Source organism: Pollicipes pollicipes, unplaced genomic scaffold (genome assembly GCF_011947565.3).
Source record: "Pollicipes pollicipes isolate AB1234 unplaced genomic scaffold, Ppol_2.1 Scaffold_4313;HRSCAF=5077_pilon_pilon_pilon, whole genome shotgun sequence".
In the NCBI taxonomy this organism is placed as follows: Eukaryota; Metazoa; Arthropoda; class Thecostraca; order Pollicipedomorpha; family Pollicipedidae; genus Pollicipes; species Pollicipes pollicipes.
The window spans coordinates 23,128-37,340 of NW_023596467.1; the positions used below are offsets into that span (position 1 = coordinate 23,128).

At 47.4% G+C, this 14,213-nt stretch overlaps 1 long non-coding RNA gene across 1 annotated transcript; it reads left to right on the top strand.

Moving 5' to 3' along the window:
• The first annotated feature begins 7,839 nt into the window (after positions 1-7,839).
• LOC119097734 (uncharacterized) lies at positions 7,840-12,789 on the top strand. Its single transcript, XR_005094179.1, has 4 exons — positions 7,840-7,932; positions 9,617-9,687; positions 10,435-10,517; positions 12,444-12,789. It is a non-coding gene; the product is annotated as an uncharacterized LOC119097734 (long non-coding RNA).
• The last annotated feature ends 1,424 nt before the right edge of the window (positions 12,790-14,213 follow it).

Sequence of the window (14,213 nt, forward strand, 5' to 3'; positions counted from 1 at the left end):
GGATTCCTCCCGAGTTCACAAAGGGACTTACCTGATCAGAAATTGGCCATTTCCAGGCATAATATCAACATGTCAGTTCACTGTCGTGACGTGAGCTATCTAAGAAATGTGTCGGGTGCTCCCTGACTTCAATATGCAAGAAAGGACCCAAGGTTGTGTTATGCACGGCTTGTCCATTATCCTTGCCGGTGTTTCCTTCAACTTGATTTCTTGCCATCCGCGTAACTACGAGTAATGGCTCCTAATTTTTCCGCAATATTGTCGTGCTCCCTCGACGGATTTCCCACCAACGCCACACGGCAATCACGTGATTCCCAAAGCCAAGCTTGAATAAAAGCAAGATATACCATGACTGACTCAATCATTTAGAGGAAGTTCCTGTATGGTTTTTGAAGTTACGTACTCGCACATGACGTTATGTAATGCATAATGTTATGAATACCTTCCCATGGATAGTAGATGTACTCACTAAAAATCAACCTCACGAAAGAAAAAAAGCTCCTTGGGAGTAATATGGATATCGTTAAGAACCATATTTATTTGGAGCAATCATACATACCATTTGCTTACGGCGGCTGTTGGCTAGGTGGCCAACTGCATTAATCAGCAGGTAATTATCACCGGGGCGATTCCCTGTCATAAGCCGACTAACAAAGGCGACTGCAGTTGGTGGCGAAAGCATTGGGAGGGCCGACACTACATGGGCTTTTAAGAAACAGATGCTTTCGTCCTAACATGAGCAGCAAACATCCTTTTCAAAACAAAATTTCTCAACCAGCATTCACACGTTCACACCGTCTCACGCATACTTGTCGCCGGTCATATTAAAGGCAGGCCTTAAGTGTAGTCTCTATACACAGTCTGCAGGTTATGCACCACAATCAGACTCCATCAATTGAGAGCGAAATCGTACAGCCATACACTACGTATACCTCGGAATTTAACCCCAGTAATTAATAGCCGTCTAGTGTAAGGCTCACAGCGGCATCACCACGTGGCCCCACCCTTTCTCGTTACTGAATAATGCCGAAATCCCTCTTCAGCATGCCGGAATCCCCATCGGCTCAAAATACATTGTCGCTGGAATCACACATAGGCACCCCGGAATCCCCCATCGGCTCATATGCGCCAGCCCCGCCTTCTGGAGTCGCTGCAATGATTATAACAACGGCACCCTCAGCGACCGAATTTGGCTGCTAAGGGTCAGTGACTCATGGTCATATTCGCAACGACCCTTTTGTGGCCGCATGCCAATCGACCAACGGAAAAAAATCAACAAACTTTTCCGACAGCACAACGGCCTTTTCCGAGTTCCACCTTCTGGGAGTCGCAAGGAAGCAGCTGAAAAGCGAGTCTCACGTTCTGCGAGTCGCGAATCCATCAACTGTGCCCTACACGTACTACCGATACTCTCACTAGCGGCCAGCGACGTGCAATAATGCGTTCCACCTAACCTGTGAACCGCAGAGAGATCGACCAGCAGCCGACTCCCCCATTTCTGCAGGGAGTGGGACCTTTCAACCCAGACGTATTTAACTCGTCGTGACAAAAATCATTCGATTACGGTCGTGAAAAATCACAGTCGCCCCAAGCTGTGCGCAATATCTGATCTATGCGAGATGACTAATTCAACGTATAAACATGGACCTGACTGCGGCGCATCGTGTCTGATGGAGCAAAGTTCAAGCCGCACAGTATTCATTGGTCTGGTTTCTTTCCTAGACGCTGTTTATTGAAGCGCATATAAAAATAGCAGACAAGGGTCGGCACGCCACTTAACATACATTAGCGACATATTTGTGTATTAGATATATCGATCACTGCGATGCAATGTAAGAACAAAAAGAGCGCACTACATACGACAGATCAGAATTAATGTGCAAGCACCCGGTCTCAAAAGACCTACAGACCGCGTATTCTTAGTTATCTAAGAACAGGAAAAAATGGTCGGAGATTTCAGAGAATCGCCAAAGCGTCGGCGGTGCCTCCGCCGGGCTCACATTTTGCCCAGGTGTGGGTGCCGAGCGCCAAGCCGTCGGCGCGCCAGGCCGATATGGTCGCCCATCACCGCCTCCGTGTCAATATCCCTCCGGCAGCCGACTTATCTCACTGCTACCATGCTGTCTGAACCTGCCTATGTACTCTTTGAACGTGTCCTGACTCCGACGGGGTCGATGTTTCTAAAGAGCCGCCGCCTATTGATCGTCCTGGCGCGCATGTCTGGGACGAGCGCCCGGCCAAACGTTACAAACCAAAACCGTACTCCAAGATAAAAAAACATGCACCCGCGGCAGAGAGGTGCACCGCACGCGCAGTTGTCTGAACATAGGGGCCTTCAGGCTTGTATTGAATTAAACGTAGGTTTAAAAAGATGGTTTTTAAGTCAGGGCAGGATTTTTCAGGTACGAGATCGACCTTTCTGCTGCTTCGATGCCCACTTCTTGCTCCGTAATAATCTCTGACTTGAAAAGGACCGCTCTGTGTCTACCATGCATCCTTTCTTTAACATGGGGAGTAGCTTTCTGAGAATATCATGACATCTTTCCAGACTAGAGACACTTATGAAGAGCCGTCTCTGAGCTTATGATGAATTCTTTCCAGACCTGACCCTACCGTGGCTTAGACTCATCCAGCTTACTTACAGCTTACTTGTCACGTTGCCTCATATTTCCCCCTCGTCTCAAGGGGTGCAGGGATAAGCTGTCATCCATGAGTGGGCGTCCCGGCCATGCTGGTTGGAAGTTCCCCCGAAGCTCATTTACAAACCCCGACATGGGTCTCTGTGTGAGACCATCATTACTGACGCGACAGCCCAGAATGGCCACCCTACTAGCCACTTCTTTCCAGGCTTCCTATCTTCTTACCTTTCACCTTATTTTTGGAAGTGGGATATGCAAATGCTGCCCTCGGACATGTTCTAAGACCTCGTAGCTCCAAACTGATGGCCAACGAGCTCGAGCCTAATAAAACAAAACAATCTTGTCTTTTCGTTCTAGCTACCAGTCATACTGACCTCTAGCGGTCCTTGGTTGCAGTGCAGAACAAAATGTCCCCTATCTAATTCCTTTTAACATTTTGTGTACTTTAACCTCCAATACCGCTCGATTCTTAGCTAGCTGGGAAGGGACTCTGTCCTGCGTTCTACGGTGTTACAATATTCATGAGCCAGACGCCATCTAAAATGAATTGAGCACCGCGGAGACGACGGTGCTGCGGTGGTTAAGTAGCCTGTAGGTTAATTTGATATCACCCACTTCACTGACAAACGCGCGGGCAGTTCAGCTTTCAATTCAAAGTGATGTCATGTGATTTAATTCAAAAGATGATACGAGCCAACTGTCTCTGGCACGCTTCTCGTTGCATCTGAAGCAGCTTGTCGTTATCGTGGCCTCACGGGGCAACAAAGCGCCCGCTCGCCCATGAGCACGGGAGACTAATGTCAACGCCTGCCTTTCATGAAAGAAGAATGAAACGCTCTCATCGTCAAAGTTCTATTTCATTCAGGAAATGTCAATTGCGATCAAACTGCGCGCATTACAACGCTGGGATAGGAAAATACATTTTGGTGGCTTAGACCTATTTCGACACTGCCATATGACCAGACAGCTTGTAGGCAATTTGTGGGCACACTCCACTGCCTCCCAGATTTCTCCAAAACGATGCTTGCGGGTATGTGCATTTTCTTCTTCTAAAAATTGGCCTACGCGATCCCGCGGGTTTCAAAATTTTGATGCGGGGACGGCGCGGACTTTCTAAGTAAAAAGGGGCAGCACTTATTACCATGGAGGCATAATATCGCAACATGGAGGCTTCACGTGAAGTTGTGCAGTTTGCTGTACTATTTTGTCGTGACTGTCACCAAAATGTTTTGCCACGAGCACTTTGGCACCAAACTTTGCGTGCAAATATGCATGTTCGTCGCCAACCTTATCCATCAGGTCACGTTTTACCACCCCCTGGCCACTGACCATGAAACGCAGTTTGTGGACGGAAATATTTTCCCACGATAATTTGCGCCGAGGAAATGCTTGTATCAAAATTCGCGTACGAAGTTTTACGTATGAAGAACTGCGATCAGATCTGCGCACGTAAATTCGAGAACAAAGATATGTGCAGCAAACAAATGAGACACTTGGCTTTGCCCTGTTACTGAAACATAAATCAAATGGCCAAAGTTGGAGGACAAGCGTTTGCGGTCACCCCTTCCCCCCCAGATTGACCAACCTTGGGCAGAAACCACCCGAACTGGCTTCTCGAAACCACGCCCCGAAGCTAAAACAAATAGCCGTGCCACAAATACAACATGTCCTGCCATACATGCCACCTTGTCAGGTACGCCATGACTGACCGTATGTCTCGTGAGAAGACGCGTCCTACCCCACACGTGCACACACGCGCGTTTTCCGCCTGCGATGCCACAGTCGCCGGGTGACGCGCGGCGGAGCCCGCCAAGGTCGGGCCGTCTGCCAGCGAGGGAGACCAAAGCCAGAGCCGCCCGCAGCCGGAGGGAGGTTATCGACCGTCAGCTGAGCGGTCGGTGGGGCGGCCGATGAATGTCATGACGGTTCGCGACGCCACCGGCGCTGCAAGCGAGGCGGACGGCGGATGGCGCTGCAAGCGAGGCGGACGCGACGGCGCTGCCATGGTGGCGGGGCGAGACACTGGCAGCCATACAGCGCAGAGGGACGGTGCGTCGCGCTGGAATGACACAGTGCATGCCAACATCCTCGAAGGACGGTAGGACCACGAGCATAGACGAAGAAAGCCTCCAAAGTGCACCGACCAAATAAACTGGATAAACTGTATCACATAAGCTAGATTGGCTCTGTGCATCCCCGTTGAGATACTCCTGCCTCCCGCCGGCTGAAAGGCATCAACATGGAACATCATCGTTAGCTAGGCGATATCTGTTTCATATCAGCGTTTATAGGATTGGGCATGCTGTGGCGGCAAACTTGACGGCATGCGTGGGAGATATTGATGTCGCGTTCAGGCTACGCCATGCAATGACGTAATCATGCACAATGACTAAGCATTGTCCGACTGTCTGGAAAGTTCTCGGGCCCAGCCCCGACGTTCAGCGGTTTGGACGATCGCTATGACTCAGCACTCCCTGGCGGATGGGAGGTGGAGCGAACGATCACTGCCATCGGGCATGAAGCCATTAACCGTTCGTTCACGTCTCTCCGTCACCATCCAGACAAGTGTCTGGTTCTCGATGTTGGTTCATGGTATCCAGTGGCTATTTCGTAAAAAGGCTACATTCTTGTTCCTAGTTCGCAGCATTACCTGCGAACAAAAATTCTTAGTTCTTTGATTACATTGCTTATGTTTGTAACGCCGAACACGACCGTCGATTAACATTGTTTAGTGAGAGCCCTGCCCCCCTTGATGTCGAGCTGGGCCTCCAATGTTGGCTCCCATTTTTTTAAACTAAAATATTACAAAAGCACAGAAAAAATTCGCCACCACTCAAAGACTATCTTTGATCTCATTATATGCTTATTCTATGTACTTATTCTTTGATCCTTCCTCGCAGTTCAGTCGCCGTTGAGGTTGCAGCGAGGTGACTTGACCCGCAATCTCCAAATCGTTGCTCAAATGAGCGATCACTGAAGTCACTGGGGAAAAATCATTTCACATTCGACGGTTTTTATGTTGTTAAACGTAAGCCAAGCCACCTTTTCTCTCCACATCCCAAACATGATAGTAATGCCATTGATTCACCAGCCTAGTGAAGACTTGTGTGCCAAGTAACATTGTGCCTTCTACGTATGGTGGCTACGAACCTAACATTGTTTTACTTTAAGCTGATACCAGAACTGCTTTGTTTTGAGGTCTCATGCGAAACTAAATTGGGTAACATGCTTTTGTTTTGCGCGCCATCGCTAGTTTAGATCATGAGTCCAGTGCAGCCACAACATGAAAAGCAATAAGAAAAACTTAATTTCTACTGGAACGGATTTTAAGCTGATTGAATGCCGAACATGATCTATTGCTAGTGCTCCGAATCCGCCATCCCAGTATTGTTGTTTTTTTAACGGATCCACTACTCCTCGGTCCCCTATCCAACTAGCATGACAAGAAACCGACGGCCAAATGGCCCTGTTTGACGAGCATATACGAACGCAGTCATCTTAAAACATCTAGAACTGTGCCACCTCTTGGTGTGCCTCAAACTATTGGTTTTTAGCTTACCCGATAGAGAGATGCCGTAGACATATTTACCCTCCTGTGCCGACCAGTGACGTCATGCGGTACGGTACTGCCTGACTAACCCACTGAGCATGGACATGATCAGCGTATCCTTTTAGCATACAAACTTCGCTGTGTCAGCACGCCACTTGTAACAGGCGTGACAAAGACAGAACATTATTATCCGGCCGGCAACCTCGAGGATGTCATGTTGCTCGGCAGTAGTTGCGCGGTGGTCGTGGAAGACTCTTGTGATACCTGCGGCTTTTTGTTTCGACCTATGGATATGGATATTCATGGATGTTCGACCTATGGATACAATCCTCCCGGTGTTTGGCTCACTTGCTTGAATCATCGCATTGGTGATGCTTCACAAATAATGCTGTTGATGGAATGGAGGCCTGATGGAAGACCATTTGATTTATGAGAAATCCACACGTGGATCCCATAGCGATGGGACAGGTTTCAGAGGCGACCGCTTATTGAAATCCACTGGACCCTTTCTGAGAGCTAAGGTTGGCGCAGTTGCTAAGTAATTAAACCATTTCCCTTTTATTTATCGGTGTCAGCGGTCAAATACGATGAAAGGGAAACGCGCGGAGAAACATGTTTAGCGGACGACAGAGATGCGTTATGATGATTCAGAGTGCACCACCGTTGCAAGCCGGATAAGCGATACAAGACATGCATTTGCCTTGCAGCTGTCACAATAACACAGGACTGCTATCGCAAGATTTGTGATCCACTCACTTTTTTTTAGTCGGCGCAGGACTGGCTCAGATTTTGAGATCTGATTTAGCTCATCACTCGGTAGCATCATCACATCACATCACATCACTAGCATCACTCTTCCCCAGTCCGCTTTTTTATTCGACTCGGGTCGAACCCACTGCTTGCATTGAATTATTTGACTCATCACTACGCATCTTGAAAAATGAAAGATTCCGATCAGGTCTGGCTATATATATATATATATATATATATATATATATATATATATATATATATATATATATATATATATATATATATATGCGCGCGCGCGCGCGCTCGTGTGTGTGTGTGTGTGTGCATGTGTGTGTGTGTGTGTGTGTGTGTGTGTGTGTGTGTGTGTGTGTGTGTGTGTGTGTGTGTGTGTGTGTGTGTGTGTGTGTGTGTGTGCTCTTGTGTGCCGTGAAAACAGAGGACCAAATCCGGTTACACACCCAACAACCCGTCACTGCCGAGGTCCGGTATTCACTACCGAGGTCCAAATGCCGGACCTCGGTTTTCAGAGGCCTTAAATGAGATATTTAGTCTTGTTTGAACATGTTTATTCGATTTTCAGCTGGTCCTCGAAAAACGTAATTACACGCATTTTTACTTCCGGTTGTGTAAAGTGTGTTATCTTGGACGAACTGCGCGCGTGTGTAAGTTTTTCAGGTGGCAAGGTCACGTGGAAGAGAATAGAGATGAATAAGGAAATGCGAAATCGCGCTGCTCCATGATATGGTCTCAGCACTTGTAAGTTGTTTGCGTTTGGTATAAGCATTTAAATCACATTAAATCACGTTGAAACTGGTGATGAAAGATATTAATGTAAATTGTGTTAAGTCACATGAGATACATATCTCTATCGCCGCCATTGCGCGTTCTTGAAACGAGCGCGACGGTGACATTGCGGTGTGCGGCCTCTCGGACGAGAAGACTGGGCTTACGTTGGATGCAAGTTATTGTCGTCCGGCAAGGTTTTAAAAAGTGAGTAGTAAATATTCGAAAGGGATTGGTGAACCCTCTTTACCGACAACTGTAGCTAATGGAGGACTGATCTGCCTTGGTTGATTAGAGAATGGTGTGCTGATAAGGATAGTTGCTGAAGTGGCAAACATTGTGTTAGCTTTTGAAGGTGGTTGAAGAGATTGACTTCAGCAATATTATGCAATTGTCTGGGTAGGTTTATCACGCTAGACCAGACGTTTGTAAGGGGGATGCTTGCAGTTTTTCTCATGCATTTGCAGTGGGTGTTTATTACATTTAAAAAATGTTGCCGTTAGGTACTTACAGACATGTTCCCCAACCCCCTAGAACAACACGTTTTCAGAGGCTTTGGGCATCAATTTAGCCTTGAAGGGGAAATCATTACAAACATAAGGTTTTCCATACATCGGAACCTTAGTGTGTGGTAGATACCAGAGCATAAAAGGGTGTGTGCCACATTTGTATGGGTTTCAATTGAAATTAGCCATCTTGAAGATCATTCAGTATGTTACACAGTCCTGCCATTCTTAAGCACCCTTCTAATTTTGTAAACCTTTCTAGTTTCTGATCTACACACCTGCAAAGGTGCGAATATTATTTCGTGGTGACTATTTCAAGGTCACCCAGGCACCCACAACGCGTAATGTCTTCAGATGCTGCCATTTCATTGGCCATGGGGCGATTAAGGCAAGCCATCATATGACCGTTGCGTCGTTCATATCCAGCTTTGTGAATACATTTTCAGACGTAACGACCGTCGGTTGGCTCAAATCAATGTTGTGCAAGATTACGTAAGTTGTTCAGTAAATTAGCATTAGCAGAGGAGCATTTTTCACATAGCTAAGACAATATTAATAGCCTTATTCGTCGAAGAAAACCGGGAGAATAAATATATAGTTGAATTGATATTTCGGCAACATGCGTATATCGAAAAAGTAGCAGAAATAAATTCAAAATTGCCTGCTGGTGGCCCTACCCGATTTTTCAGCTTTTTTGGAAATAGAAAGCCAGTTTTTACAGGACACCAACTCTTAGAGGATTAAACAAAAAGTTATTGCTAGCCGTTACCACGATACGGTGCTTATCTAATAATTAGAAAAGGCGACAACACGTGTACATGCAAACTAATTCAAGCAAGTAGGCGTCATGCATTACGCTTCATTCAAACATACAAACGAGTTGAGGTTAACAGGTATCACAGTCGCGCATCAATTATACATGCAAGCGATTTCAACTGAACAGACATCGCACATCACGCGTCAGGCGTCACTTCACATGTTAACTATTTTAAGCTAGCACACATCGCATATAAAGGCACATATCATGTTCGCAAAATCGGCCAGGATGAGCTTTGTATGTTAAAATTTGGTCGCTGATTTTTTGCAAGAATAGATTAAATTTTTCCCTACCTGGGTGGTCCTCTCCTCTGTAGACGACTTTGGGCTCTAAAAGGGGCATAGGGTCCATACCTCCCTCGATTTCAGCCTGAGCATGTTTTGCCAAAAAAATGGTCACCGAAAGGGGTATTCCCTGTTTTGTTTGAGTTTATGTCGGGTAGTCCATACGTCCCTCACGTTTAAGATACAATGAACACCTCCGGGGCGCTAAAAACAAAAAAAAAACTTACTTAGTCCTTAGTTAATCTCCACCCACTGAATAATTTTTAGCATTGTTGCTGTTTCAGGTGATGTTATAGCTACTGGACATTGAAGCGATTGAAGACCAGAAAGCCTTAGTGCGACCGGCTTGATTCAGGTCAATTGATGTCAGGAAAGTCAAATTATTTAGGAAATGACTACTCTGAAGAGGGTGTGAATCATTTGTGACATGTAGAATTTGTTGTCATCAGCTCTAACCTAGCATTTCATGCATGCTTTTCTTTCTCTATCTACCCCATCACATTGTCCAACACTGCCAACACCACTGCATCGTCCGACCCCCACAAATATGCCACTACACTGCCTGGCTCCACCATCCCTATCAGTGCCTTAACCAGTAGGATGTCATTACAGTGCATGACACCATGCACCCCACCACAATGTCTGGGTCTACCCATCCCACCGTGGTGTCTGACCCCTCCAGCTCCATGCGAGTGTCGGCTCCATGCAGCTGACCCCATTGCCCTGCCAGTTTCACCAGTGTCTGATCCTGCCAACACCACCAATGTCTGCCTCCCCCCCCCCCCCCTACTATTGTGTGACCATAACAGCTCCTGCATGGTGCGTGACCTCAGTGTAACGCCATTTTGGTATCTCATTCCACCATCCTCATCGCTGGTCTACGCAAGCACGTGTCGACTGTGCCAGCCCCACTTTATTCTGCAACCAACGCCACCACCACCTGCACCAACACCACTAACATATCGCGGCCTGCAATTATGTAGGTACACCCGCATCCGCGTTATTGAATGGTCTTGTCAACATTTAGTGCTCCTTCTCTGTGGCACCACCGGTGCATGGCGTCATTCTTTAATGAAACATGCAAAAACATTTTTGTTCTCAGGTGGCCTATATGTATACCATTGGGAGAGTTAAAGAAGTTTAGTCCTCTAAAAGAAGTCCTCCGGAAAGTTTACTGCAACAAAGGTAACTCGGGCTATATTTGGGATGCTTAAGGACTTACGCGCAACAGCATTTTCATATGCTCTTTGCAATATGGAGCATGATATTCTTCGGGAAGGACAGATTTTGGGGCGTTCGGGTCAAGAGTTCGAGCTCATGGGTCCTCGAGAATATTTACCGCGGGCACGGCTACCCGAAGAACAATGAGAAGCATTAGCGATGGTGGAAATAGGCCTCGTAAGCAGTTTCCCTGCCAAATTCGAACAGGTGGGGTGCAGAAGTTGCTTTAAAAAGTTTTTAGTCACTGGCAGTCTCGGTTTTTTCATTGTATGTGAAATGTGTATGGCTTAGGATGCTTGCTGCAACATAGTTTCTTTAATTATTTCCCATGAATGGGACGATTGAACCAAGCCTTGGATCATTACTATATGTTGTTTTACGCATTTTACGACGGGATCAATGATATATATATATATATATATATATATATATAATATACATCACCAACGCCGGTTTGTTTGCGCGGGAATCACCGACGCTTTCATGAGCGTGGGGTCCGGCCGCTCACTGAACATAGCTTGTGGTAGCGGGTTTGGCTGCCACATCCGGCTCCGGGTCATAACGGTGTTGCCAAAAATCCATCGAGGGGACACTAAGCATGGTTCTGGTCTGCGCACTCCGGGTAGACCAAAATGCCTGCGAAGAGACCTCGTCTGCGGGGGCTAGACAGACGAGTGTCTCGCAATAGCGTGGGGAAGCCCATCCGCGGCAAGGAGGGGTGTCGGTCTTCCAGCGTGTCACGTTGTCAAAAACAGTTGCGGCGTTGGTGTGCATTGGGGCTGCCTCCCATCTGTTTCGCGGCCAGTATCACGGTGTGACGTCGGATAGTTTCAAATGCGATGGTCAGGTCAGCGGTTTGGTTGTCTGGTCTTTTTGTAATTTTTGTTGATGCATTCACATATAGCGTGCAATCACACTCACAATACGCACTCGATCCAAAATCATCTATCAAATATATCATAATGTTTGCATCATGGCGCACACTACCTTCATCCTGCACTACCCGCGATATGGCAGTGGTCAGAAAACTGTCCACTCTTACCAACCGGCCAGTAGACATACACTTGGGCTAGGGGGGCGTACTCGCCCGGGGGCTGGGATGACGGTCTGTGGGCCACCGCCGCCTGTCTGTCGTAGTTTCGTCATTTCTTATTGATGCATTGTTTGAGCTTAGAGGCAATAAGCTTTTTACCACAACTCGTTTCGGTTATGCCTCGCTGTCTTACGACTGTTAACCGTATGGCGTGCATGAACAGCATGGCATTGACAGGGCGTAGTAAGCCTAGGACATCAGGGCATGGACTCGCATCTGCCGCATGCGGTCAGCGATGATACTGGAACTGTTGCTCTTCTCTAAATCGATTCCCATCGCAGCTGTGCGTGCATGGCTACAGGAATGAAGACAGGCACGCCATAGTTTGCCAACGGGCGCGCGTACCATGCATGAGGGCCGTCCGAATCACGGTAGCTGCTGATCGCGTTGACGATGAATGTTGGCGACTCTGCTGTTGTTGGCCTAATTTCAGGTTAAGTTCGGCTGCGTGGCTAGAGCCTAGTACGATTTATTGTTGTCCCCCTCTCTCCGCCCCCATCGCCGCCCCATCACTTCCTTCTTCTTGACGGCAGTGCATGAGCTCTAACAAGATGGGTAATATGTACGCGGACGGGAGGCCTGTGGCCTCCGATATTCATTCACGGATTTGCTGCGAACTGGAAAGCTATCTTTCGGGACACGACTATTGCACAGCTATTTTGATTCCACCACCCGTGAGCCATCAGCGTGGTGCATGCCCACGCTTCTGAACACAAGCACAACTTTCTTTCACGTGGGGGTCACAATCCTGTTCTGAACTGAAATTTCTCATATCTCACCCGTTTTCGGCTTTCCAGATTACTCCCCGAGAGCGACACTCGTTAAGGATGCGAGTATTTGAAGTTCCGCTTTCAAGCATTGGACGGCCTGCAAATTACCATTGGAGCCAAACTGTATACATTTTCTAGATGATCTTAAATACGGAGCGGTATTCTAAAGATGTAGTTGTGCAGTGTGTAGTTCGTAGATTACGAAACAACGGAGCGAGAATACAGTTGGCGTTCCGTTTTGGGTCAGTTATTTTGTTTTCCTTTTTCCATGTTTTAAAGTCGCTGTGCTTTATGCTCAGGATCGAAGCAAAATGTACAGGAGTAGGCTGCGATGTGATGCGTGTTGTATAAAACCAATAAACCAAAAATGGCATCTCTGTCTGCAAAGGGAAAAATCTGGACGAGGTCGACTACCTCAACAGCGCACCAATGGCAGAAGAGGACGATCCGGAGGACATGGGTGAAGACGATTGTGTGGTGGAGGTCGCAAATGTCCTACCTGGACAAAAAGCCAAGAGGGGAAGGGAGACTTGTTTCCGGAGGAGACATCTTCACATCGAGAGACTAACAATGACGCTCAGGAAAAAAAACACCACTGGCAAAAAAGACGTATTGCCTGGTGCAATGCGGAAAAGGCAGCTGTGATGAGGCAGCTTGGCATGTTTGTTAGCCACATGGAGGTTTCTGGCCAAGCTGCATGCTTACGTGCCCTGTCAGCAGAAAATGCTCTGTCCTAGCGCTCATGGAGAGATGTTAAATCCATGTCCATAACGTGATTGTTAGAGCACGTCGTACGGCGAAATGAGTCTCAGTGACTTACACATTAGATGCCGACTTCGTTCACGTTTGGATGATGCTCGCTAGTAAATTCCGCAACGACAAAAACGATCTCCTTGTTGTTGCTCCCGTTTATAGTAGCAATCTGTGTAGGTGGAGCTGATAAACGGTGAAAAAGCAGTGCTCACCAAGGGCAGTATGGCGAGATTTGCAATTCTGGGCGGAAGATGACACCTAAGCACGGAAATAGACCCACCCCATTGGTAAAAATGCGTTATACCTGAATGTCAGTTTGGAAGCAAATTAGGTGTGTCATTCTCCTGTCGCATCTTTCCAATACAGGATTCAATGCAAATGCTTCTTTCTCTACGTCATTTTTGAGATCCGTTGGCAAATCTGACACCACTACACTTAACCAAAGCACACTTGTTACATTGGGAAGTGGTGGGCCACAGGGGCCTTTGACTAGTTTTTGAAGACTGGAATGGGCGCGTGGGCGTCGAGCACGAAATCTCGCATCAGCCAAACAGCCGACATGTTTATGAGGCAGCTCGTTTGGCTTCAGTGACTGACTGCAATGACTGTAACGACTGACTCATTGATTTTAGTGTTGCACGGTCCTCCTTCCTCGGTCAGCAGCTGATTGCTACATCCCGCCGCACCATAGATTCCACTTGTATGAAGAAAGTGCATATGCGTAATTGACACGTATATAAAAAACCCAACACACGCAAGCCGTGGGAAAGGCACATTTAACAGGTAGCGTGAGCACGTGACTCACAGTTACACCAACAGCGAACCATTAACCCACACTCAGTCGCATAAGAGGCCATCATTAAGTAGACCGCTGCATTGACGCCGGCACAAGCCGTATCCCAAGCGCGGGCTACAAACTGTACCCCACCAATCGAGGCCGCCGCGCACTCGCGCCGCCAGTCACATCCACAGCATTAGAGGCTGTGTACTGTCGCCCTAAGACACCGGGGTTCGCGAGCAGGGTCGAGCAACATGGGCTTTGTA